Here is a 24,237-nt window from a genome sequence, read left to right as displayed (position 1 = left end):
TGACTCATAATAAGTGATATGAACAACTTAACTTTCAACAGAGGATTGTGCAAGATTTTGTTCTCACAACACAATTTAAGAAACCAAACCCGAATTACCATTCTGTAAAATTTTAAAGCATTCAGTTTCAATGTTATTGCACGACTATTACATTCTCCTCTATTTTTGTTTTGGAAGTCTCCTAACAATAGGTTTACAAGCATCCAAGGTAGCATATATAAGTATATCTTAAAGAGTTAAATGTTTTGTTTATTATTATTTTTCTATACATTAATTCATTGGGGGCTCTAACCTGCAATATGCCCTTTAAGATCTGCGGAATTAAAGGGATAAGTCACCCAACAATAAAAATTACCCCATTATTTACTCACCCTAAAGCCATGTCAAAGCCATGATCTGCCTGAAGTTTTAAATATGGATATTTTCCCTACACAAATGCATCAGAAGGCCTTTATTAACCCCCGGAGTAGTGTGGAGCAGTTATATGATGGATGGGTGCATTTTTGGGGGGCTTTAAAATAGGAATGCTCATTTCGGTTAATTTTCCTGACCAACAACCGCCGAATATTAACCGTTAACTGATAAGATTATAATTGGTATAAATGGAATTGGCATTAAATAAAAACAGAATTGAGGAGTGTCTGTGACCCATTAAAAAGACTGTGCAAACAGCACAGAACAGCTCAACAAAAGTATTTCTGACAACAGAGAAAGACAGAATAAAATAATAGATACAATGAAAATACACCAAATCCGTTTGAAGCTTTGAAGAACCGGAAACTTTTTTTTGGTCAAATAAAAATTGCAGGCCTATCTCAATCCACACCTTGTATGTTTTTAAAGTAACATGTATAAGTGATGTGGGGTTAGTCTGAAGCGCAGTCTGTTGACAGTTAGACCCATGGCAGAAAACACCCTCTCAGATAGCACTGATGCCCCGGGAATACAGAGATAACGCCTCGCTAGAGTGGCCAACCTTGGGAAGCACCTTTCATTTGATTTCCACGAGTCAGGAGCTTGTACTTCTGCTGTATTTTAAAACCACATAGGAAATTTTGCAAGTAACTTTGTCGCCCTTTCTACCGAAATGGTCCCACACCATAGGCCTACTTGTTTTCCATTGCTTCATTTTGCTAAATATGTCTGTGTAGTCATGTGTGGTTGTATAGTTCGACGCACCCCTTGAGTTAAATATAGCATTTTTTTTAACCATGCAACAACAACAAAAAAAACTTTTAAACCATTAAACTGAGCAAAATTCTCTCTTTCGGTTAATGGTTAAACAGTCAATATAAGCATCCCTACTTCAAAATCTAATCCCCTATTCACTCCCATTATAAAAAATGGAAGAGCCAGGACATCCGATTGCAATAGTCTGAAAGAAGAAAGTCGTATACACCTATGATGGCTTGAGAGTTAGTAAATCATAGAATAATTTGATTTTTTTGGGTGAACTAACCCTTTCAGCCTGCTCAGTCAAGCAGTTCAAACCAATTTCAGACAGCCTTGTTATCAGTTTAGCTATGCCTGACATTTGGTAACCTGATTCCTGGGTTTGGTCTAAAATTGTCATAGCTGTGTAAACCTGCAAGATGTCCAAGAAACAACGCTCCAAAGAATTTCAGTGAGAAGCTGCATATCTGAACAGCTAGTTTTGTAGACTCAACATAAGATTACAGCCTTGGGAAAATCTGATCATAGATCGCCATCCAATGTAGCAGTGCACCCTACCCTGGGTGCAACACATTTTATAAGCCATATGAATATGACACCATAAAAATAATGAAAGTAAAACTAAGAGACTGTCTAATGATTCATCTTTTGCATTCTTGTCTTATAAACTCCTTGTCAAAGGGATCATACAATGGTACATGCACTTTTACAAGTTGATTATACAGCAATGTGTGTTGGAAGTGAGTGTACACAACCATCCTATAATGATAAAAATTCATCAAGTGTTTTTTTTTTTTTAAATCTCCTTATATGTTTTCACCTGTCTGAAATCAAGCCGTTCGATGTGTGACGTCACTCGATTGGACACCCCTCCCACGACTGTTGATTGACAAGCAGCGTTTCAGCTCAGACCCGCCCTGAGCGAGCTCAAGCTGTCCTCTGCCATTGTGGATACGCTGGAACAGAATGCCGTCTAAGCGATTGTGGTGTTCTGTTCTTGGGTGTAATAATGGACACAGCAGTCATTTTGATGTTGATATGTCTTATATATCGAATTGATATGGTTGAACTTGCACAGATGTGTCCTGAACTTGTACAAAAAAATGGCATAATATGACCCATTTAAGAATTAATAAATTCATTCATTAAACAGTCTCCTTTTTATTTTTTTATTTTACTTTCACTATTTTCATGGTGTTACATTCATATGGCTTATTAATTGTAGTGTACCCATTACAGGGAGAAAGACATTTGCACAGCCACATTGCCTACACTAGTCTATTTGGAAAGAAAAATGATTTAAAAAATAAAATCAATATATAAACTACTTTGCGAATTAATCAGTACTAGGAAATAACTGAAAATGCTTGCTCTGGTGTGAGCCATTGGACAAGCACCATAATGAATGGCTGTGCGCATTTTACTTTCGCTTTAGAATTAGCGACAATTCGGGGGCGCCAATTGCTTGAATGAAGGGTTCATTATTATTCATTAGGGCACCTATTATGCTAAATTCACTTTTAAGTGGTGTTTGAACAAATGTTTGTTGGTAGTAGGCATGCAGCGATTAATCGATTTGTCAATTAACCTGTGCATTAATTAAATGGCACGGTTAATTAATAAGGCTGGTTATTGACACATTTCTGAATTCAAATCGATTTTGATACACAAGTTTGCAATTTGATTTGACTCTATTTTCGTGTTGTCAAAAGTACCAACCATGATACCAAATCGAGCGCTGTTGAGCGGAATCGTAAACACCTCTGACTGGCCATTGTGCTCACACGCTCATCAAAGATGTCTGTGATTTGCACAGATACACACAGAGCGTTTAAATGCAGGTGTCTATCAACCTACCGGGTCCGCTGGTTGACCTCATGTTCTTTCAAACTACGGTGGTGCGCTGATCGTAGTAGCCAATCACAGGCACATCCGAGGAGTGCGTGAGCACAATGGCCAGTCAGAGGTGTTTACGATTACAGTTCAACATCGCTCGAAGCGTCACATTTTTTTCATTTCAGTACCGATTTGGTATCGCGGTCGGTACTTTAAACACTACTCGATTTCAATTCAATATCGATTATTTGGAATATATATCAGGTACAATACATGGCACATTTTCTCAAGGAAAAGAAATCTCTTAACTAATGCTGTAAACTATGGGAGCCTACTAAGTAAAAATGAACTGATTTGTATACAAACACTTAAATGACACTTTATATAATAATAAAGTTATATGAAACAATTAAAATGGTAGCTGAAATAAAAACTTGCCAGATTTATCTAAACATGCATTAAATATTGAAGAACAGTAAAAATCATAATTAATTTGTAATATGGTGCATATATTTATCAAAATGCTCCTCTCTGGAGATCATTTTTCTAGCTGACTAACGAATTATGGACACTGTGGTTTTTCTACGGTATATGACATTATAATATAAAAGTTTTTGACGTCTTTCTGTGGTTGAAACTGATTCCAGCAATTCCATGTTACATATACTTTCACAAACGTCTCCAAATCCAAACAAATCCAAATTCAAAATTCTAATATTTAGGTTAAACTCCAACTGTCTGTGGTGAAAATTCACTGACTTTATTATTATTTTCAGAGCTTTTAATACTCTTATAATAAAAAGAACTTTATTAACATTTATTTATCTTTAGGAAGTATCCTTTTAGTAAGGAGACCTCAGAAATCTGAAACCAAAATGAAAAACAAAGTTTTTGCTCAAAATGGTGTTGTTTCCAAACAAAGGGGAAAAATAAAAGTATATCGGTATCTGCATCAACCAAAGTGAGTTGAAAAATATTGGCATATCGGCAAAAATCCAATATCATGCATCCCTAATTATAACCAAAGAAGATGTCTATATTATTCCATATTGATTCTGTCAACACACCCATTCATTATACGACACAATCAGCTTGCTGTGATAGTCTGTGTTGCCAGTGTTGAGCTGCAACATCACTTGTCTACCGTGGCACTGCCCCCACCGTCGTTTAGATTTTTTTTTTATAGTCAATTTTTTTTAGTTCAGTTAAATAACAGTTTAGTTCAGTTTAGAACAGACACTACAACTAAAAACTGAACGTGCAGCATGAGCTGAAAGGGAGTAGCAGTACAGATCAGCAGCAGGAGTCAGATTTCATTCATCGCGAGAGCGAGGAGATAAATGATAAGACGATGGTGGAAGATTTGGTTTCAACACGAAATGTAAATGCACCTTTTTAAGTGAGTGTATCATTGTCCTGTTTTTTGTGTTTTTCATGTAGAACAACAAGCCCACCATTTAAGCCGCCCCCGAATTGGCGCTAATTCTAAAGTGCAAGTAAAATGTGCAAATCATTCATAATGGCCGTAATATGTAATTGCAATACTTAGCATAATTCAAAAAAAATATTTAAATTGCAAGAAACTTAAGTATCACGATAATATCGTATCGTACCCACCGCTAATATGGGTGTAACATTTGTTTCTCTGTAAATAAAAAGAGGAAGGAAAAAAAGGAAGAAATAAAAGGGAAGGAAAAAAAAGAAAAAAGCTCCAGTCTTCACCCACAGTTCAGAATTTTCACACTTTTGCTACGTTATTGTCAAATCTGACGAGGCATCAATAATATTTTTTTTTGTTTTTTGCATACGTTTTTTGTATATTGAGTGAGTGTATATTTTTGAGTGCACATGAGTGTATATTTTTTGCATACACTCAGCATACATTTCACGTGAGAGAAGCAGCCCAATCAGTTCCTTATGTGTCGCAGTTTGGCACGCGAAGGAGACAAGCCACTAATATAATAACATATACGTACATTACAACAACAATGGTGAAGAAAAAAAACATGGACAAAACAGTCCCTCTTTGTAAACTTTGTTCGATCCGAGCACAGTATCTTCTAATATGACCGGTCATTATGTGGTCATCAGCTGGGTGTTGAAAGTGCAGAGCGCAGGTATGATTAAAACAGCACACAGAACTCGCACGAGCTGTGCGAGTAGTTTTGCGTGCGGACACAGAAAGCCGCACATCAGACAGTGAATTAATAATAAATTAAGTTGCTTTTAAGTCTTCTTGCACTTGAATGGACAAATTCACACAAAAATTGTCAACATGGTAGGTTATCTTAATTTAACCTAAACAGTCGAGAAAAACAAAGCATATGTACAGTATCAGTATATTTGATCCATGTATCCTAATTTTCTGCTGTTTCCTGCATTATTTCCTTATGTCTTTTTTTAATGTTAATCAAACAACAAAAGAATAAGAAATCACTCACTGCTCTTGACTGAATAATAGGGGTGTGACGAGACTTCTCACAAGATGAGACAAAAGATACACGAGAAAGATTTTTACACAGTATTTTTAAGAAATCCTCAATGATGAAATACATGACTAGAAAAAATGTTTGCATGTGCATTTGAAATTTTTTAACTCATCAATTTGTAAAGAATGTAATTTCAGTTCTACTTTCTGAGTATGAATTATCATATGCAGTAAAATACAACAAGCATTGTAAAGGTTTTGCCAAAAAAAAAAAAAAAAAAAAAAATCCACTGACTGGCTTTTTTCATGTATGATTGTCTCTTCAGACCTTAGAACTGGACAAGCTTCTTTTGACCTCCAAACTGAACTCCTTCCTACAAATTGATCATAAATACCAAGTGCAAACAATAACCATAATCAAAGCACTCAATATTCAAAGTGCAAATAGAAATTTTCTTCAAGCATATAGATACCGAGCTAAAAGATGGTAACAACTACACAGATAGATTTGCATGCCTCAGGGAGCCACTTTCAAAGTGGTAACTTATTGAAATTGTGTATGAATGAATGCTCCCATTTAGTTTTACTTTCAATTTCGCAATGAGCGTAACAACATTTAGGTGGTGCTAAATGTGCATTTTAAAATAGATATTTGTCTTGACACTTTTGTTAGGCAACAAATCCTCCGCCACAGTCTTCTCATCACATGATCACTGATCAGTGCTGCGCACTATTGTCGACTCGAACAGCTCTTGAAGCGACTGTTACCCTCCTGAATTCAATTGTTTTTAATACTATAAAAAGCAAAACTGTAGCTGAGGCGTAATGTAAACGTAGCATTGGCATATTCTATCCTAACTTTACCCTCATACTCCGTCATTACAATATGACGCACGTCACAGGATGGTCACACCCCTACTGAATAGCATTTGTAACTTTAATAAGGATTCATTTCCTTTAATTTATAAAGTGAGGATTATATGCAGTGTTATTTTGCATTTTGTTTGCTTTATTCAATTTCTGTAGCTGAAAAGTACTCTTGGACATACCTGGCAAAAACCTGAAAAGCTATTTGTTTTATTGGTATCTTTTCTCTATAGTATTTATTTGTGCTATTGCTTGTAATGTGATTATTTAACAGTAGTCCATTTAATCCTGAAAACAGTTGTACCGAAGTATATCGAATTTGAACATTTGAACCATTACACCCCTAATATGCATGTTAGTGCTGGGACAACAAATCGATGCATCACGGTTTGTGTATTGATTCTGAGATTTTATGAATGCGTTGCGATTCTCTCTCGAATCGATTCTGAGCTTAGTTTTTAACCATACACTCAAATTCTCATGAAGAAGAGCGTTTGTGGGTTCGGCTGAGTCTGAGAATGTACTTGCACTTTAGAATGCCTTTATAAACAACAAACACCCTTAATTCCCTTCAATCTTTTTTAATTTTATGAATGATTATTTTATAGAAGGCTCAAGTGGTGTGATTAGGGAACAGGAAGCAAGCAGAGCCAATATGTCAGTTTCTAAAGCACCCAGAGCCATCTGCTGTTAAAAACTAAGCTCAGGATCAATTTGAGAGAATCACAATGCATTTGGAAAATCTCAGAATCATTTCACAATTCGTGATGCATCCATTTTATATATATATATATATATATATATATATATATATATATATATATATATATATATATATATATATATATATATATATATATATATATATATATATATATATATATATATACACACACACATACACCTAAAGGATTATTAGGAACATCATAATAATACTGTGTTTGACCCCCTTCAGAACTGCCTTAATTCTATGTGGCATTGATTCAACAAGGTGCTAAAAGCATTTTTCAGAAGAATGTTGGCCCATGTTGATAGGATAGCATCTCGCAGCTGATGGAAATTTGTGGGACACACATCCAGGGCACGAAGCTTCCGTTCCACCACCTCCCAAAGATGCTCTATTGGATTGAGATCTGGTTGTGAGGGCCATTTTAGTACAGTGAACTCATTATCATGTTCAAGAAACCAATTTGAAATGATTCGAGCTTTGTGACATGGTGCATTATCCTGCTGGAAGTAGCCATCAGAGGATGGGTTCATGGTGGTCATCAAGGGATGGGCATGGTCAGTAACAATGCTCAGGTAGGCCATGGCATTTAAATTATGTCCAATTGGCACTAAGGGTCTAAAGTGTGCCAAGAAAACATCCCCCACACCATTACACCACCACCACCAGCCTGCACAGTGGCAACAAGGCATGATGGATCGATGTTCTCATTCTGTTTACGCCAAATTCTGACTCTACCATCTGAATGTCTTACTAGAAATTAGAGCTGCAACTAACGATTATTTTTTCTGTCGACTAATCTAACGATTATTTTTTCGATTAGTCGACTAATCTAACGATTAATTTTTTTACCCTTTGAAATTTTTCCAAATTCTGTGGCACCCCCTCACATAAGTTACGCTAGAGGTGTAACAGTACAGACTGCTCACAGTTCGCTCTGTATCACAGTTTTGGGTTCACGTTTCAGTACAGTTCGGTATTTGCTATGTTCAGGGGAAAAAGGACTACTGTCAAATGAAAATAAAGAAAATAAGAACAGATAACTTAAATAGAAGAAGCAGCACAAATAAATACTATTGAGCAAAGATGAGAACAAAATAAACAATGCTTTTCAGGTAGGTCTAACATTAGTTTTTAGGTAGAGAAATGGAATGAAGTAATCAAAAGTAAATAAATAACCACACATTTAACTGTTTAAAATTAAAAAAATAATCCTTTTTAAACTTACAAAAGCTATTCAGTCAGGAGCAGTGAGTGATGTCTTTATCTTTTGTTTGACATTAAACAGACAGCAGTGAAGGCTACTGCCCCTTTAAGACCCACGGATAGTCGTCGTATTTTTTTTATAAAGTTCACTTAAGGCATAGAGTAGGCTATGACATTTTGACATACTTTTTGTGAGTTTGTCCGTTTAAGCACAGGATTTGAAAGATAACTCAATATTTGCGCGCTTTGGGACGAGCGCACAAAGACAGATCTTCTCATTCGAGTCTCCCGGCTACACACGGGTGATGACTGTGAAAATGACTGCTCATATTCGGACGTACAGCAGCACTCGCATGCGTTTTATAAAGTTTACAAAGAGAGACCGGTTTGCCCACGTTTTTCTTTTATTATCGCTGTTGTTGTAGTGCATACCTGAGGAGTCAGCACGTCTATCCATCGACAGAAACATACATACAGCATTATTTTCAAGTTACAACCCATATTAAAAAAGCGTCATCAGACGCGAGATGAACCGAAGTGTAAGTGCGTCCCCGCAACTTTTGCTCGGGATCCCGGTTGGGAAACACTGGTCTGTATTGATTGACACCGCGCTGGTTTGTTTAGAATTATATATGAGCGCCGTGACCGCGCTGCCTTGTTTTACGGTCGAATGCAACGCGTGTGTGTGAGTGAGTAAGAGACGCGCAAAAGGGCGGAGAGAGAACTTAAGGAAATGCAGCTGAACGAATATGCGTGCGTCTTTTAAATAGCGTAAAAATGAATGAATGACGAATGTGGCGGCCGTTATTGATTATGTTTGCAGTCCGCCACAAATTAGTCTATGTGTGGGAAACACTGTTTGGCCTCTGTTTAAAGTATTCCCATACTTTTGATATTCGCGGTCTAGGTTTTTGTGATAGAACCAGGAGCAGAAGCCAACATTACGCGAGATGAACGTCTGACACGACGCGTCGACGCATTTCACGAACGTCGACGTATTTCCGTAGTCGACGTCATCGATGACGTCGACGCGTCGTTGCAGCACTACTAGAAATCGAGACTAATCAGACCAGGCAACATTTTTCCACTCTTCAACTGTCCAATTTCAGTGAGCTTGTGCAAATGGTAGCCTCCGTTTCCTATTTGTAGTGGAGATGAGTGGTACCCGGTGGGGTCTTCTGCTGTTGTAGCCCATCCGTTTTGTGCGTATTGTGGCTTCACAAATGCTTTGCTGCATACCTCGGTTGTAATGAGTGGTTATTTCAGTCAAAGTTGCTCTTCTATCAGTTTGAATAAGTCAGCCCATTCTCCTCTGACCTCTAGCATCAACAAGGCATTTTTCACCCACAGGACTGCCGCACACTGGATTTTTTTTCCCTTTTCACACCATTCTTTGTAAATCCTAGAAATGGTTGTGCGTGAAAATCCCAGTAACTGAGCAGATTGTGAAATACTCCGACTGGCCCGTCTGGCACGAACAACCATGTCACGCTCAAAATTGCTTAAATCACCTTTCTTTCCCATTCTGACATTCAGTTTGTAGTTTTGACCTCTTAACTAGAACCAATGCATTAAAGCACTGCCATGTAAATGGTTGATTAGATAATTGCACTAATGAGAAATTGAACAGGTGTTCCTAATAATCCTTTAGGTGAGTATATATATATATATATATATATATATATATATATATATATATATATATATATATATATTTTTTTTTTTTTTTTTTTTTTTTTTTAAACAAATGTCTTTTTGTCTTTGTTGCTCCAAATGTATTTGTTTCCTGTGGGATTACAACATCCCAATGTCAGTGATTCTCCTCAGGGTTGCATTGGGCATTGCTGTCTGATTTCAAAATTCAGCACAGCATAAAATCATGCTTGCATGGCTATAGGAATTCGCAATTATGTATGTGTGCAGAGTATGTTTCAGGCCTATGTCACACGCACGGTGTACTGATTCGTCCACTTCATTTAACCCTTTTATGTGAATTCTCCCTCTACTCCTCCTCACTGTCCACTAACACAACAGAATGACTGAAACCTAAAGCCATGTGGCATTACTCTCTCTGCCAACTGAGGCAACCTGCATTTCCCACAATCCACTAAATGCCTTCCAATTTCACATGGTGAGAGAGAAGCAAAGCCTCTCTTTGATTCAACACAGAGAGAGAGAGAGAGAGAGAGAGAGAGAGAGAGAGAGAGAGAGAGAGAGAGAGAGAGAGAGAGAGAGAGAGAGAGAGAGAGAGAGAGAGAGAGAGAGACATACCCTTTTGAACTTTTATATTTCCCAGTCTTCCGACACACCCCTCTGCACTCCAATTATAAATAAAGATAAACACCAGACCAGTTGGTACAGCTAGTTATGCGACCTAACACTAGGAAAACATACTGGACTAAAGCTAGAAAACAGTTGATTTTCACGTGCACAGCTCATATTCTCAAGTATTAGCACGTTTTCATGCATATGTGAGTCACTGCTTGTATGTAAGCTAGTTGGTGCACTGTCAGTAATTCATTTGATTTCTATTCTTTACTCGTTGTTAACAGAAATTACAATATGGCATTAATAAGCAGGTGATCTTATGAAAATGAATGAGTCCCAAATGACTACAACACCAAACGTTTAGAACTGATTAAGACGAGCTCAATCAGGTGACACGATTAAATGGCTAAAAGGAATCTAAAAGCAGTGCGGCGTTGTCTTACTTTGAGGCGGTGAGTGTATCTTTTGGGTGTGTTTCTCTGCAGCTGCACTGTTTAGGCCCTAACATGAATCCGCGCGACGCTGATACTGAGTGCGCGGTCAAGGCTATGTCTTCGCGCGAAGCATAACGGGGCCTCGATCGATACCTCAGTGAAACTGCATCGAAAATGGTATTTAATACGGCACATTCCAGGCTTTTACCGGAGCACTGCAACGAGTGCATGTTAACGTGAAGCCAGTCTGTAGTCACCCCCTTGAAAACACGACTTATTTTGATACACGAGGATTGACAGCAAAGACATGGTCAGAATAAATGACTCACATGTTAGAATAAATCAATAAATTGTTAACATGGAAGCGTTACATTGACATACAATCATAACTAGTTGTAGCACAGCTGGGCAGGACTATTAGCATGACAGCTAGCATTATATCGCCCCTTTTTCAAAACAGTGTTTACCTTGAAATAATATAACACCACTGTCGACCTACCTGTCAGTTCATTGGCGTCGCTGCTTTAGAGGATTGGTGTGTGTGTGACATTGGTTATCCTCTTTAATAGATTAGATGATGGCTTTAATCTCCGTTTCAATCTTTGGGTGGTGGGGTCTTGCCGACGGCTCACTTAGCCAGTTAGCCTGCGTCCACTCCAAACTATGAATCTTCCGCCTTATTTTTATTACACACTCGATCTTATACGTTCTCATTCAAGTTTTGGGTCCTCTCTGTGCTCGTTTAAATCTATATCCTGTTGCGTATGACTTAATTAAGCTCGCGTAGCTTAAAGCTAACGACAGGTTAAACGTATTTTCACCCAGCTCAGCGCAGCGGCACGAGCTCCAGTCCACATCCACGAGCCTCCCAGAACAGTCTGACGTCCCCGCCTTCCTGCAAACTGATTGGCCGAGAGCTGCTGTCGCTCTATCCAGAGCTACCAATGATAAGACGCAAGACAGCGTTTGACAGGAATCCTTCGAATCTCAGGTGTTAATGAAAAAGAGCGTAACGGAGACTTGAACGGTAGTGTAGCTGTAGAGGACCGCGAGAACGAGCAGTGGTATGTCTTCCACAATGTTCATGTTAATGCTTTTTTAGCCTGTAATAAACTCACAGACATAAACAGCTTAATGAAGGATCAAAATTGACACGGTGACATATTAAATACGTGTGTCTGAGAGGGAGGCAAGCAGGCAAGACGCTTGTGTTGCTCTGAGGATTAAAGGGACAGCAGGAGTTTTACAGATAAGCGTCTCCCTCACCCACACTAATATCCCCACAAATCTGACCAACATCTGTCACACCACCTCTTTTAGACCAAATAACACAAATCTACTGCTCTGTGTACAACACACACAAAACACAAGCACCCTGACAGATTAAACCAGACTGTAATTTCCTGTGAAATATACAGGAAAACATCAACTGTACTGCCTAGATCAAAATGACAATGCCCATCGTATCCTCCATGATGTGTGACCTTCCAAAGAAGTTCATCATAAGAAATGCTAATCCAGGTTCAGTATTGTGTATTCCTGTAACCAGACTCTACTTTTGGGCATCCACCCTTTTTTTCATAATCATGGGTGATTAATAACACATTTGTGGTGTGATAAACTCATAACCCATATAGGCCTATATAATTTTGACTTTATACAGTGACTTTAATGCGTCAGCATACCAAGACATTTTGGACAGTTTCATGCTCCCAACTTTGTGGGAACAATTTGTGGATGGCTTCTTCTTGTTCCAACATGACTGCGCACCAGTGCACAAAATCAAGGTCCATAAAGACATGGATGAGCGAGTTTAGCTCAGGGGAACTTGACTGGCCCACGCAGAGTCCTGACCTTAACCCGAATTAATATCTTTGGGATCAATTAGAGCAGAGACTGCAAGCCAGGCCTTCTCATTCAACATCAGTGCCTGACCTCACAAATGCGCTTATAAAAGAATTGTCAAAAATTCCCTTAAACACACTTCATATTCATATTTAATTCATATTAAACCCTACAGATTAAAAAATCCTTAAAGTTCTAAAGGAAGGCATCCCAAAACGTGTGACATTATAGTGTATTTACATCCCACATATAAAGCCTGAGCTGTTGAAATGCTAAGGTGAGCACAAGGGACTAGAGATGAATACTAAAGACAAACTAAATGAAGGATCCAAGTGTGATTTATTTTAGTAATTGCAAAGCCAATATTGAATTTAAAAGTAACAGGTATGATCAGTTATGGATGATGAAGGTAATCAGCATTTAATGACTAAATGCAGGTGACTTGAATATTGATCACAAAATAAAATCAAGCATGAGAAATACAGTAAACACAAATTGGCCACAGATTAAAGTAATGACAAATAAATCAGGGTGCATATCATCTAGCGCATCATTAAACGTCTATGTTCATATAGCGCTCAATACTCTTTTGTGTCTCTCAATCTATGTATAAATATGTACACAAAAAAATCTGCATTTAGGCTCAGGATGAATATTAATGCTAGATGAATGTGTCGGCAGCGTCACTATCTTCACTTAAACCGGGATTAACTGTTAGTTCATTGTATATTTAAAAGGGGATTCCTTATTTTTTGCTCTGCTCTCATGTCTTGTGTGTGTATTTGTGTATTTGTACTGTGTCCATTCAATATAAATGTCATATACAGGCTTAAATTAAGAATCTTCACTAATTTCTTTTTAATTGTTTAAATGAAAGCTCCAAAAAGGACAAAATCAGCACAAAAGAGATCCATATGACTTGTGTGACTATATTCCAAGTGTCATATTATTGTCATATTATTATGAAGTCATATTATAGTAGATAATTATTCAATGAAAATCTCTTTGGTGCCAGTATATATGAAATGAATTTGTATTTAAATGTTTCCCATGCAAAGCTGTTTGGTAATAAAATAGTTTATAGTATACAAATCATACAGACCACTTTTATGGTGTTTGGTAACACTAGCATGGGAAACAATTCTCACTTTTAACTAGTAGCTTATTATTGTTTTGCATATGGGTATTTTATTAGTATTTAAAACACATATTAATGCTTTATTCTGCATGACCATGTTCTACACCCCTTAATCTTACCCAATACCAAAACTTAAATGATAAAACAACTACACTGTAAAAAATTTGTGGTGGTTTTTGTTGGTTTAACTTAAAAAAGTAAGTAACCTGGTTGCCTTATTAAAAATTTGAGTTGATACAATAAAGGAAATTAGTTTAATAAATAGAAACTCAAAATATTTTTGTATCTGAACCACATAAAAAATGTCATAAATCATGAAAATAGCACAATTTGGCATGTTTCACTGTGTCATCAGAAATAACACACACATAATTACCCAATATGCTTACAAAATCTTTTAATAATCTTTTAATAAAGGTTGTCGAATCTCAAAAAATGTTCATTGTATTAACTCAAAATTTTAATTTCAATGAACTCAAAATTTTAAGGCAACCAGGTAACTTTTTTTCTAAATAATTTTTTACAGTGTACTAATTATTAATAAACAGAAAATTAGGAGCTTATAGAGGCAAAAGTCGTATATAAGCGAATATGTATACGGCAGCTTTGGTCACAAATTTCTCCCTTTGTGTTCCACAGACAAAACCACATACTCAGTAGGAACGACACAAAGGTGAGTAAAATAATGATAGGATTTTAATTTTACTATACTTTGTCAGAACATGCATCTCATGTTCCCCCACCCTGTTGAATCACACAGCACTGTGCATTTGCCTTAGTGTACTGTATTTATCCAAAGCAACTTACACTGCATCACAGGCACACCGTTTATCAGTTCATTCATTTCCTGTTCCATAATAAAAAGTCATGAATTTATACAGAACTGCAATTTAAGATACATCTAATACTTTTGATGTTTTAATTTCTTCTTGCATAACAAGCCATGTAATGTAATTCCATGTTCATAGATGCTTTTTATGCTACACAAACTAATTAATGTTACTGAACGCTCTGTATGCATTGGCTACTAATTAAGTTTAATCAGTGCATTTGCGATAAACCTAAAGCTGAAACCATGCAGTGTGATTGATTGATCAATTCTGCTCTTTAAGTTTAACCTACACAATTTTAACCTGATGATTAATTCAGGCATATCTTTGCTTTCTATATGCTTTGTTTAAATATATAATTTTGTATTCACTGAATTTTTTTTTTTTTTTACTTTGCACTGTTCAAATTCAGTGTAAAACTGCTTTAATGATATTTGTACAATGCTGCCCCCTCGTGTCCAGAATTTGTATCTCATTTTGTCGGAAGGTGTGTATCAGATATGTGGGCAGAGGAAAGCAGTCCTTGCTGCAACCTCTAGTCTAGTGCTGTTGCGTACACTCTCAGAAAAATATGTGTAAAAATTGTACCTTTAGAGGTACAACAGCTTAGTTAAGAGCATCTTTGTACATTATTTACCCCTAAAAGGTACACTCTAAAAAATGCTGGGTTAAAAACAACCCAAGTTGGATTGAAAATGCACTAACCCAACAATTGGGTTGATTTTACCCAACGTTGAGTTGTTTTAACCCAGTGGTTGGGTTAAATGTTGCTTAAGACAACCCAATTGCTGGTTTAAAACAACTCAGCCATTGGGTTAAAACAACCCAATTGTTGGGTTAGTGCATTTTCAACCCAACTTGGGTTGTTTTTAACCCAGCATTTTTTAGAGTGTAGTATACCTTAAGGTAAGTATTGCTACTATACTAATATTTAGGGGCAAAAATAACAAAGATGTCATTTTTAGGGTACTGCCCCATGCAGTGACAACCTGTTGTACACCTAACAATTATTACAATTATTTTTTTTTTTTTAATTCTGAAAAAAGTGTACTGCATTAAATCCAATTTGTAATGGATGTGTGTCCCCCAAACCAGTTTAAGGTTATGGGTATAGGGTAGGTTTAGGGCTTAGTATCTCTTGTAGCATTATGTAGACAATCAGCACTGTGATTGACATGAGTAATGACAGTTTAGAATCGACTTCGAGGAGGAGTTTGTGCTAAACAGGCTTGGGAAATACAAAGCATCCGTCCATTTTATTGGATTTAATGCAGTATGTCATCACAGTATCTAAAGAACAAAAAAACAAAAAAAAGTAATAATTATTTTGAAACATAAAAAAATGCTTTAATTGATAAAAACCATCCCTGCACTGTTGATATGTATGAAGGAGTTTGTATACAACTAACTAAAACGGTAATATGCTATCAGAATTTTATTTAGTTGTTGCTTTTTTAAATCCCTTTAGATTATAACATAATTCTCAATTATGAAATGAACAGACAAAGAATTCACATAGACCTAATCAACAGTTTATTTATATTGATAAAAACCATACACTGTAAAAAATAAAACGGAAAATGTACTGGTAATTTTCTGCAAGTACATTATCCAGTAATTTTACAGAAATTTCCGTTAACCCTGAAAACACAAACTAATGCAACATGTAATTTAAAATACAGGTAAAACACCTGTAAAAAAAAAAAAAAACAATACGAAAAATTCCTTAATATTTATACAGTACATTGTGCCATATTTTTACAGACTTTTTTTTTTACAGTGTAGCAGCAGTGGCAAATCTGGGTCATTATGTATAACTCTGTTGCAAACTTTTACCTCTTGAGGGCATCGGAAGCCCATGAAAACTACAAATGATCAGGATCAGATAGTGAAGCAAAAACCATTGAATGCAAAATGTTCTACATTCCAGGTGCCCCCATCTCCTGCCTCAAACAATTGGGTGTTAATCGTTTCTGGTTGATTTATGCTTCACAAAAACCCTCACATGATGGCCCCACTGATATAGTCTGTCTATGTCTATCTATCTATCTATCTATCTATCTATCTATCTATCTATCTATCTATCTATCTATCTATCTATCTATCTATCTATCTATCTATCTATCTATCTATCTATCTATCTATCTATCTATCTATCTATCTATCTATCTATCTATCTATCTATCTATCTATCTATCTATCTATCTATCTATCTATCTATCTATCTATCTATCTATCTATCTATCTATCTATCTATCTATCCTGAGTTTTTTTTTTTTAAGCTTGCACAGTTTGCAGGCAGATGATTAGAGAGGCAGTGGATGACTCATTATCGTCGGCCATCTTGAGAGGGATGATGGGGGATCCGTGAGTGTCCCAGGGCACAACTCTGCATCTGTCCTGGTTTATTTTTGACTCACTGAGATCCTTCTACGCACTGCCGAGACAAGCAGGAGCAAAAATAGGCTGAGGCGGGAAGTAGTACAAAGAGCAAAAGAGTTTGAAGAGGAGACATGAGAAAGGGTGTAGAAAGAGAAGAGGCAGGAATTTAAACAAAAGAGAATAGAATGACGAAAACAGCAGCAGGGAGGACGTAGACAAGATGATGCAGAGAGGCAGCATGCGTGCAGTGAAAGATGAGGGACAGAAAATTTAGACGCCTTGATAAGGAGCGCAGGAAGGAAAACATAAATATGGGCATACATAATAATTTTAAGTATTAACTGTGTAAAGCCTGGCATATGAAATAGTCCGATTTTCTTTTAAATGGAACAGTTTATTGAACCTTTAATCAAAATCTTAAAAATGTTCTTTGTTTTAGTATCATATTTGATACATCAGGCTTTTATGGTTTATATACTAGGATAAATACTGTAAACCCGAATAAGTTGGCACAAAAAAAAAGAGATCAGTCAACTAAGTTAAAGGGTTAGTTCACCCAAAATTTTAAATTTTGTCATGAATTACTCACTCTCATGCCGTTCCAAATCTGTAAGACCTTCGTTCATCTTTGGAACACAAATTAAATCTACAGTGCTTCAACCTTAATTTTATGAAGCAACGAGTATACTTTTTGTGCACAAATTACAAACTAAAATACAGAACTGCATTGGTCGATGCTGTTTACGTGAATGCCAAGACGCATGCATGTGATGCTGACGCAGGAGCTAGCCAATAATAAGGCAGCGTTCAGATGTAAAACTGACAGAATTTTCATTTTTGGGTAAGAAATGTAAAGTTTATGTAAGCAGAACTGGAATATTTTTATTTTGTTCTCATACATTTCACTTGCTCTTGACTTGAAATATTTGAGTAAACTAATTTGTATTTAGCTCAAAATTATCATGTAATCACAGCTTAAATATTTTTAGTAGAGCAAAAAGTTTGTTTTAACTAGTTAATTCAATAAATGCCAACTTGCTACTTGGTAACACAATGCTTTGATAGCATTAACATGGCATATCAGTTGCTGCAAAAGCATTTAACATATGTTCTCAAATAAGCTCATGCTCCATTCGTCACATGATGGTAATCCCCCCCCCCCCCCCCAAAACACAACATAACATAAACTCTTCTAAATTAGCATAGCAAAACAGTAAATCTCCCACTTAACATTAACCTTGCACAAACATCACTTAAAGGTCCCGTTCTTCGCGATTCCATCTTTCAAACTTTAGTTAGTGTGTAATGTTGCTGTTAGAGCATAAATAATACCTGTAAAATTATAAAGCTCAAGTTCAATGTCAAGCGAGATATTTTATTTAAAAGAAGTTCCCTTTCAAAGTCTACAGCGAACGGCTGGTTTGGACTACACCCCTGCACTTCCTTGCATGAATGACGTCACTAGAACCGTTTGTTGACTAACCCTCCGCCCACAAGAACACGCAAAATAGGGGGCGTGGTCTTGTTGCTCTCCCACTCGCATTCAGCGCTTGCATCTCCCCGTTATGGTAAGAGGCAGGACCTTTCCGGGCAAAGTGCGCAAAGCTGCTGTCCAATCACAACACGGGAAGCGCTGGCCCAATCAGAACTCGTTACGTGTTTCTGAAGAAGGGACTTCATAGAACAAGGAAATCATCAGGCCGTTTTTTGGGACAGAGGAAACAGCGCTGTACAGATAAGTAAATTTTGTTTTTTTACACACGAAACATGAACTCATGTTATATTGCACACTGTAAACATAATCAAAGCTTCGAAAACACGCAAAGAACGGGACCTTTAAAGCTACACTGTGTAATATTTCCCCCCTATCTAGTGGTGAAAAGGTATATGACCATCAAGTGATTATTAGTTTCTGTTCCTCTCAATTCTGATTTCGTTTTAACTCCTACGGTGGTCGATTTAGTCCAAGATTAACATGGCAATCCCCCTCTTCACATTCGACATGGTGCCATCGAGTGTTATAATGCGAAAGGTGAAGCTTGAATTTACGCGTATGTCCCTCTGGCTAATGTACTTTCGAAGATGGAGTGGCAACATGGCGACCAGCATTCAAAACCCCTCACCCGTATGTATTTTCAGTGGCATATTATAAACTTACGAGAATACTTTATTACTTGAATTAAGTAAATATACATTAATGAGCACATATATTTTTGAAAGAACTAAGTGTTATTAGCTAAAAATAAACAAAAAAAGTTACACAGTGTAGCTTTAATGTGAGCATTTATTCTCCCCTTTGATCGACATAGTAAAGCATGGGAAATAAAGCTGCCCGATTTCAGATACATTGAAGTTTGTCTAAATTTGAAGTTCATTTTGTGAATTCAAAAGAAAAGAACAAGCTAAATATTCATAGAAGTAAATAAATTGTTTAATTTCAGTATACCCTACTCAACCCAATTAATTATTTTTAGCATTTGGATTATATATGTAGCTCATAAGGGACTGAGCAAAAGTATGGGACAGTTGCTGATATTTATATGCCCAAAAAGTAAGAAGAAATGTAAATCAATTAAACTTTTATTAAAGCAGACTGCCTAATAGTAAGATGATATTTAAATGTTTAGTTTTGACCAAAATAAGCCTCTTGATTTAAGTAATTGTTCATCTTGAAATATTACGAAAAGTTTACATTTAAAAATCTGTAAATATTTTACAGCAAAATGTACCACATACCACAACCTGAAGATGAATATTTTTAGAATTATACTAAAAGTCCTTTCATTCAGTTTTGATAGATAAAGATTCATATTATTTGGAGGGCCTTGAAGTTTTCTATATCAAATATGATACAGTACAGTTTATAGGGTTATGGACAGTGGTAGACTAAAACAGTGCTAGCCTTAATAAAGAATGATGTAACACAAATGAATTATAGATTTTTGCCCACTTGTAACAACTGATTCATGTTTGCAAAATCTGTTGGTCTGTCACATTAACCCTCTGGTGCTCTTCGGTCATTTCTGACCGAAAAATTTTCTGTTTTAAAATTTTAAAAATCCCAGCTTCATCAGAATGATATGAAACTTGGTGACTTTTTTAGCATTAGGTATGTAAACACACAAAAAAATTGGAGTCATGATTCGAGCATGCTAATTGGTCATTAAAAAAAAAGTAACATTCATTGTCTTCGGTCATAAATGACCGACCATAGGAAATGAATGGGAAATCGGCAAAAATACAAAAATTCTCTGAATATTTGTGTGTACAATCTACAAATCGGCCACAATGCTGAAAAAAAGTACACAGCAGTAAAGGGGTGACACTCTAAAACATCAGGAGTGTGATACTGACACATCCACTCACACACACGCACACACACGCACACTTATACACACACACACCTATGAAAAATTTAATCTATGAACCACATTTAGAATTTTTAAAAATCACAGCTTCATCTGAAAATTATAAAACTTGGTTACTTTTCTAGCATTAGGTATGTAAACACACACACAAAAATTAGGGCATTATTCGGGCATGCTAAGTGGTCATAAAAAAATTACTTCCACTTGTGCTCTTCGGTCAAAAATGACCCCCATAGGAAATGAATGGGAAATCTGCAAAAACACAAATATTTGCAGGATATTTGTGTGTACAATCTACAAATCGGCCACAATGCTGAAAAAAAGTACACAGCAGTATAGGGATGACACTCTAAAACATCAGGAGTGTGATATTGACACATCCACTCACATACACACGCACATTTATACACACACACACCCATGAAAAACTGAACCTATGAACCACATTTTGAATTATTAAAAATCACATCTTTGTCAGAATGACATGAAACTTGGTGACTTTTCTAACATTAGGTATGTAAACACACACAAAAAATTGAGGGCATGATTCGAGCATGCTAAGTGGTTGTAAAAAAAATACTCCCACTTGCCATAGGAAATGAATGGGAAATCTGCAAAAACACAAATTCACAGAAAAAAAATCACCATTTCTAAAAAAAAATAATAATATAAAAATAGTATTTGATTATTTTTATATATTTATTCAAATCCAGCTAAAAAAAAATTATTAAATGTGTTGAAAAGTGAACTTGGGAATTCACAAGCCCCTCCATAGAGACCTCTAGTGGATTACACCCATGGTTGCATAATTTCTTAAATAATTCCAAAAGAGGGCGCTAATCTGCCTTCAATATTTTTTTTTTTTAAGGCCTAGTCTCTATTTTAACCTAAAATACTGCAATTAAAAAAATAAATAAATAAAATGTTTTTTAAAAAAAATATTTTATAATTTTAAATGGCAAAAATAGACAATAATTATTGCATAAATATTAAAAAATACCATCAAACCATCTCAAAATACAAAATTAAAAAGAAAAAATATTATTGAAGAAAAATAAATTGCATTGGTTTTACTGGGGTGGAGGAAGTTTAATTTTTAGGTGTCCGGTCACTTATGACCGGGAAGACAACCATTGTAACCAGTAAACGAGGAGCACCAGAGGTAAACGTACACAAATTGTGAGACATTACAAAGCAGTACAAAGCATTTTTATTGAAACTACCTTGAAAAGTCCAATAATTGTGAGGATGTATTATAGTGTGGTGTGGCAAGCAGCGGGGCGAGGGACCGCGAGAGCGGGCCGGTGATTAACGTTCACGAGTGCCAGCTGCGTGGCACACCGGTCTCGTCTCGCGGCCATGTGACGGGAGCATATAAGGAGGAGCAAGGACAGCGGAAGAGGAGGGAGGACCAGGCCTGGATTTTATGTTTAGTTTTGTTTATGTGTTTGTGGGCAGTCGTCCGTGAGGGGCTGCCCACGTTTTATTTTGTGTGTGTTTGCGGGCAGTCGTCCGTGAGGGGCTGTCCGCGGTTTTACTTTCATTTTGTTTCTTTACTTTTAATAAATGTTTGAAACGTTCGCCGGTTCCCGCCTCCTTCCTTCCCATCTACAAACCGTATTACATATAGAAATTCATATAAAGGGACAGTGATATTTTTATCATGTCAAGTACAACAGACAGACATATTCTGCCTTTCTAGACTGCATGTGACGTTAGACAGTGATGTTGTTTGCTATATTCAGAAATGTCTCAAACTTTGAAAATCATCAAAAGTGTGTATGAGTGAGTATGTGACTATAGCTTCATCAGAAAAAAAAACTCTGAACATTAAGAAAGAAACATTATTGTGCAAAGTACAATAAGAAAGAAAAAAAAATCTGGGCGTTATTCATATGAGTGTATTCGTGGGTGCCGGGGTGTGACTGATTATGACTCTGTATGTGGAATCAAAGGATTGCCAGAGGAAGGAAAAAATGGATAACGTTTTATGTGTTTCTCTATTTCGTCATTAATTGGCGAAATGTATTAATAGTATAGTGTGGGTCGATGGGAAGCTAAAATTTTCTTCTCACTATATCTGATATAGTGCGACAGAAATATGCTACTAAGAACAACAGCACTAAACTGTTAGAATCAATGTCAATCATCAGAAACAGCATTCTAAGAAATCACACTCAGGCTGTTATATGCAAATTATTCAGCCTCAGGGACTTATGGGTACTCTTTCAGTAACAGACAGTGAAGAAATATAAAGGAATTTGAAAAGCAATGCAGCCTTCACATGCTATAGAAATGATCATAAATACTAGTTTCCTTGTTAAAAATTGAATGAACGCCCTCCCAAGTCAAAACTTGAATGTGATGGGCTCGTAATCACAATTTCAAAACTGTGAAGTACAAAATTTCCTATAGCACGTAAAGGCAGCATAATAATATTCGTGTGGCATTATAAGGCATTCACGTCTTTTTCTTTTTTACTAAAGAGCAACATGGACACACAAATTGGATCTGAACAGTTGCGATACACAATATGGACAGTCAATAATTTTAGATTAGATTCCAATCGGATACACAGATAATTGGATTAGGACTGCCAGTCTGAACGAAGCCTTTGAGTTGGTTTGCACTTTTTTGTAAATTAGTTTCCTTTGTGTTTTTTAATTTAGGGTGCATCTCAATCAGCTCCCTATAGTTTAGTCAGGGCACTGATCAGGGAATCAGTCAATTGGCTGACTCCCTGATCAGTGCCCTGAAAAGCTGATTGAGACGCACCCTTAGTTTCTAAGGCTACTCGTGAGTTAATTATTGTTTGCACCTGATGTTCAGTGGTTTCAGTGTACTTATGGTGCGTTCAAGTCATGTTGTACAGATGATATGCGCATGAATGCCACCACGAAGTCGTAAATACCAGTGGGAAGTTCGGGATTTTCGGGAAGCCCCAATCTGTACGTGTTGGGGGCGTGTCAATGAGAAACATGGAGGAATCAATGGATGCAACGTCTGTAGTTGAATATAACGGGTATTTAGCAGTGACACTGTCAGGCTTTGTCATTTACAATTAGCCTAATATATAACGATACAGTTTACAGTGGCAACTCACCTAATGCACATTCTTTGTTCTTAATTTTTATGTAAGCAGAGTTAACAAACTTTGCTGTATTTTCGTGAAATTCATTAAAAGAAGGTACACCGCCATCTTGCTCTGACCAAAGAGGCTTGAACGCACATGATGTCGTAAACACTACTTCTCACCTCGTGAATATGAACATCCCAGGACGACTTGAATGCACCATTTATCTCTGTTTATTTCACCGTTGTCATCACGTTTAGTGCAGTTGTTCAGTTTGTGGGCCCTATCATACAACCAGCGACACGTTTTTTTTTTGTTGCTAGTTGCACACCTATCATTTTCACGTCCTGCAACACATTGTTTAAATAGCAAATGCACTCGCAACCGTTTGTTCGCCCCCCCTGCTGAAAACGAAGTGTGATCAGCTGCATTGTTGGCGTGTTGCTATTTTAAGGCAACAAAAACCTGGGCCCGTATTTATCAAGCATCTTAGAATTACTCACAAGATCACTGCTAAGAATTGACTTTAGAGTAAAAAAAGTCTTGGCTCAAAGCTGCGCTTAAAAGTTAGTTATCAAGCATACTTTAAGTAAAGAGTAGGACTAAATCTTAAGTGTCAGTCTTAGAGTTGATTCATGACACTTTGCTGTGCCACAAACAGG

General features: G+C 36.6%; 2 protein-coding genes across 3 annotated transcripts in view; one reads left to right on the top strand and one right to left on the bottom strand.

Moving 5' to 3' along the window:
• zdhhc5a (zinc finger DHHC-type palmitoyltransferase 5a) overlaps positions 1-11,784 on the bottom strand; it is a 42,657-nt gene extending 30,873 nt beyond the window's left edge. For both annotated transcript variants that reach the window (XR_010904727.1, XM_067441203.1), the window contains exon 1: positions 11,439-11,784. The gene's annotated coding sequence lies outside the window, so the exon portion shown is untranslated. The remainder of the gene's footprint in view (positions 1-11,438) is intronic.
• A 164-nt stretch (positions 11,785-11,948) lies between these two features.
• cryba1l2 (crystallin, beta A1, like 2) overlaps positions 11,949-24,237 on the top strand; it is a 68,797-nt gene continuing 56,508 nt past the window's right edge. Inside the window, exons 1-2 of the mRNA XM_067441237.1 lie at positions 11,949-12,003; positions 14,562-14,595. The gene's annotated coding sequence lies outside the window, so the exon portion shown is untranslated. The remainder of the gene's footprint in view (positions 12,004-14,561; positions 14,596-24,237) is intronic.

Source organism: Pseudorasbora parva, chromosome 4 (genome assembly GCF_024679245.1).
Source record: "Pseudorasbora parva isolate DD20220531a chromosome 4, ASM2467924v1, whole genome shotgun sequence".
NCBI lineage: Eukaryota > Metazoa > Chordata > Actinopteri > Cypriniformes > Gobionidae > Pseudorasbora > Pseudorasbora parva.
This window is presented reverse-complemented; position numbering and strand designations above follow the sequence as displayed.